A 4,742-nucleotide genomic window follows, 5' to 3' on the forward strand; every position below is an offset into this window, starting at 1 on the left:
TCGCATTACCTTTTTTTACTTTTGCAGAAAGGATTGAACAAGGACTCTATCAACATTTGTAGCTTGTGACTGGTTGAAGCATCTCTTGAACACGTGCTGGGTACCTGCTGGCGTTCTTTACTTGATCTTCTCCATTTCTCACCAGATTTTCCCAAGACACTCAGTGACTTCAGTTCCCACGAGAACTCTGAGACTTTGGAACAGGCTTAGTCATCGGCTCCAGGTTGAAAAGGGACAGAGGGCAGGAGTAGGAGGGAACTCGGAGAACTCAGTGACTTGGACCTATGATTCACTGTCTTCCGACGGATCCTGGGACAAAATTCCACAAAGCAGGTAGACTCAGGGCTAAGGCTGTCTGAGTTTCTGAAGCTTCTGTGTGCCAGGCCAACCCTGGGCAAAATCAGGAAAGAGAGGCTTTATGTACAGAACATTGCTACGGATAAACATGGCCTGGCCTGGACGTAGGGAAGGATGCCCTTTCTTTTGCCAAAGACATGCAGACTTTATGATCTTCCACTGCGCATTCTCCCCTCGTCCTCCCCATTCCTTTCCTATGACTAAGCACTTGCTGCCACCTTGGGTGTCGTTGTTTCAGTCTAAGGAGACACAGGAGCTGCTGTGTGCCCATGTGGGTCCAATCAAAGACATTGCATGCATCTAGGATGCTCCGGAAATGTGCAGGGTGTGAGCTCAGAGGTGGGCACAGGGGAATAAGTCACAGCCCTTGCGTCAGGGTGGAGGGTTGTCAAATAAGAACTGGGTGCCATGAGCTCCCTGTGAACTGTGCCAGCTTCTGGAATGCAGGGGAGGGCTCTGGTGGTTTCTGTGCCAGGTAGGGGGAGCCTGAGGCAAGCCTGAGAGAGTGGCTGAGGGCAAGAAAGGGCTTCAGAGGTGAGTCCAGTCTCCAGATGGAGGGGGTGTGAAGATAGGGGTGAGAAGTGGGAGCAGAATTCCAGACAGAGAACATGGCAGGGCAGAGACAGGATGGAGGGAGGGTGGAAGGTTTTCAGAGGCTAAAAAGTGTAGAGAAGTTGATGGTCATACCCAGGCGCCTGGAGGTTTTGTCATCAAGGTATTTAGTGGCCTGGATAGGCTTTGCCTGAAAACAGGCAGTTCTGGGAGTAGCAAGGAGAGGGCCCAGAGGAGTGGAAGCTTTGAGGCCATCTAGGAGGAAGTGGTCCAGCCAGTGGCGGGTGGGGTGAGGCAGGTGAGGAGGCAGGTAAAATCCTTGGTGGCCTGCAGTGAACTGGATATGAAGCGGAGAGGGTGGGGGAAGCCCAGAGCGGTGCCCAGTAGGTTAAAGGAGTGAGATCATGGTGATGTCATCAATAGGAGGAGGCTGATGAAGGCGGGTCCCATGATTCGGTTCAGAGCCGACACTGGAAACTCTGGGCCTCAGTTTCCCCTATTCCTTTCCTGCCAAACCAGGCTGCTACTACAGGCTTCCTCCGCTTTTCGCAAGGTTTCCTGGCATGCTGCTGTTGCAAAATGCCCATATTAGTACCTGTCTTTGATCACCAAAAGTGACCTGAAGAAGGTCTTAGCTCTTGGGACCCAAGTTAAAAGAGAAGCAGGAGGCCAGAGTTGGCTTTGTAGCAGCCGTTCCAGAAGCAGAGCGTGCTTGGGACAGTGGGGGAGACCCCGCCAGCTTCCTCTCTAGGTTCAAAACCTGGAGATGGATCCTGCTGTCCCTGCATTCACTCACGTAGTGTCTTTTGTTCACTTATTTGTTTTGGGGCCACATCTGGCAGTGCTCAGGGCTTACTCCTGGCTCTGTGCTCAGGGATCACTCCTGGTAGGCTCAGGGGACCAGATGGAGTTTCCAGTATTGTACCAGGGTTGGTACAGGCAAGGCAAGCACCCTACTCACTGTACCATCACTCTGGTCCCCGGTAGTGTCATTTTAGACTTTCTATTCTACTTGGTGGGATCTGATAACTTATATTTTCTGTCTGCAAAGGTGCAAATGCTTTCTCTGCATCAACTAATGGTAATTGAACATTGATGGTGACATCACTTTATTGACCTACTTTCTTTTTATTAGGCCACCCTGATTTATACCAATGTCCATAAAATGATTCTATACTTGCAATACCATTTTGCCACCCCCCTACCAGTGTGGTTGGTGCCAATTTTAGCTTTTGAAAACTTTTGCAGGAACAGCCAACTTTTGGAGAGTAGGGGAAACCTGCAATCACACTAATTTTATGAGGATTTTTGTGATGATTCTGTGGGAACTTAGGAGAGGAACTTTCAGTTCTCTGTTTTACACACAGCAAACCCATAGTAAATACCTAATATTGTTACTGCAACAGCAAAATAGGAGTGGATACAGGTCTGGACAAGAAAATAACAAGCTTACTTAGGGACAGACCACTTTTGACATCTGACAGCCTGTAATATCTGAGAGGGGAAAGGCACAGGTGGCATCCCTCAGTCGACCCCTGGCCTCTACTTCTGTTGGTTCCCGTGACATCACAGCATCTGACAGGCTGGTCTGCGAGAATTTGTTGCAATGAGCAAAATTTTCTTTTCTCTCATCTTAGAGAGATACTAAAGTCTTCAGATTAGAGCAAGGAACTTGAAATCAGTTTTCAAAGGTGGATTTGGACTTTGGAACATTCAGTGTTCTTTGGTTTTAACTATATTTTCATTTACAAACAAACAAACAAATAAACAAACAAAAAACAACCCAGCAAACTATCCTGGCTGAGGTTGGTCCCCTAAAAAAATCTGATGGAATCACACACAGGAAAAATACAGCCATGTAGGACATACCTGTCTAATTCTAGAGTTGTGTGGGAACCTCTGAAATCATCTGTGGGTGCCCGGGATCTCCCCCCTGTCTAACACCTGGATGGCCCATAGTTCTTAAAACACTCATGGCCGTGCCCAAATTTATGGGCAGCTGGTGCCAGATTCCCAAGGCAGGAAAGGTACTTGAGAAGTGGCCTGAGCCCTGAGCTGTAGGTGCTGGGAAGAAAGGGAGTTTGGGAAGAAAGGCAGGAGGTGGAATGGCGAAAAAGAATTGTGGGTGCTCAGAGAGGCAAAAAAGTACAATCGAAACAACATCTGCACATGTATGTTCATCGCAGCACTGTTTACAATAGCCAGAATCTGGAAAAAACCCGAATGCCCCAGAACGGATGACTGGTTGAGGAAACTTTGGTACATCTATACAATGGAATACTATGCAGCTGTTAGAAAAAAGGAGGTCAAGAATTTTGTAGTTAAGTGGATGGGCATGAAAAGTTTCATGCTGAGTGAAATGAGTCAGAAAGAGAGAGACAGACATAGAAAGATTGCACTCATCTATGGTATATAGAATAACAGAGTGGGAGACTAACACCCAAGAACTGTAGAAATAAGTACCAGGAGGTTGACTCCATGGCTTCGAGGCTGGCCTCACGTTCCGGGGAAAGGTCAACTCAGAGAAGCGATCACCAACTACATTGTAGTCGAAGGCCATGTGGGGGAAGGGAGTTGCGGGCTGAATGAGGGCTAGAGACTGAGCACAGCGGCCACTCAACACCTTTATTGCAAACCACAACAGCTAATTAGAGAGAGAAAACAGAAGGGAATGCCTTGCCACAGTGGCAGGGTGGGGTGAGGGGGAGATGGGATTGGGGAGGGTGGGAGGGACACTGGGTTTACGGGTGGTGGAGAATGGGCACTGGTGAAGGGATGGGTTCCCAAACTTTGTATGAGGGAAGTATAAGCACAAAAGTGTATAAATCTGTAACTGTACCCTCACGGTGATTCTCTAATTAAAAATAAATAAATTAAAAAAAAAAAGAAATTATTAAATGATGCCTTTTCAGCAGGCCTGATTGTTGGGGGAAAATTCCAAACAATAATAGTGAGTTCTCTATTGAAATATTGAATGTATTCAAAGTATAGAGAGAATAAAGTGAAGATCATTAGCTACTTAGGTGGGGGCTGGGTGGGAAGGGGGTATTTTGGGGTTCTTTGGTGGTGGAACATGTACACTGGTGAAGGAATGGGGGTTCAATCATTAAATGACTGAGACTTAAACCTGAAAAAAAAAAAAAAGAATTGTGGGTGCATTTGAATTGAGGTTGGATCCCAGCTACAAAAATTTACTGAAGCACGATGAAGCTCATAAAAAAGTAATATGTTTTTCAAGTTCATTGCCTTAACCACTCAGCCATGAGTATGTGTTTTTCAGAAGCTTGGCTGTGTCCTGGGGGTATAGCTCAGTGGTAGAGCATTTGACTGCAGATCAAGAGGTCCCTGGTTCAAATCCAGGTGCCCCCTCAATGTTCTTTTGTTGCCCTTGGCTGCTTTAGTATGAGACTAGGTAAAGGGGAGGAAGTAAGTTGCTTAGGGCTGAAGCTTTAAGAGGCTGAACTGTCTCTCCGGCTTGGCTTCAATCAGTCACCCGGACTCAAGAATCCTCTCATGTTAGAGCACTGTGCTCTTAAGAGCTCACCTTTCCTTCCATGCATAGACTCGCAGGCACACTCACATGTGCACACTCATGCACGAGCATGTACGCACACACCGGCATGCACACACGCACACACATTCACACACGCACACGTGTGTACACATGGACACATGCACTTTCCCAAGGTACCTTGATTTCTCCTTGTCTATCAATCCTGTCTTATTCATCTGACCTTTGTCTTCATCTCACCCCTTAAGTGGTCTGTGGTTTTAGATTTACGGGTGAGTTATAAATAGCAGAAAGGTGCCATGTAGCTCCCCGCTTGTGAGCT

At 47.0% G+C, this 4,742-nt stretch overlaps 1 non-coding gene across 1 annotated transcript; it reads left to right on the top strand.

Annotated features, from left to right (window-relative positions):
• Positions 1–4,206: 4,206 nt before the first annotated feature.
• Positions 4,207–4,278, top strand: TRNAC-GCA (transfer RNA cysteine (anticodon GCA)). Its single transcript has one exon. It is a non-coding gene; the product is annotated as a tRNA-Cys (tRNA).
• The last annotated feature ends 464 nt before the right edge of the window (positions 4,279–4,742 follow it).

This window comes from Sorex araneus, chromosome 4 (assembly GCF_027595985.1).
Source record: "Sorex araneus isolate mSorAra2 chromosome 4, mSorAra2.pri, whole genome shotgun sequence".
NCBI lineage: Eukaryota > Metazoa > Chordata > Mammalia > Eulipotyphla > Soricidae > Sorex > Sorex araneus.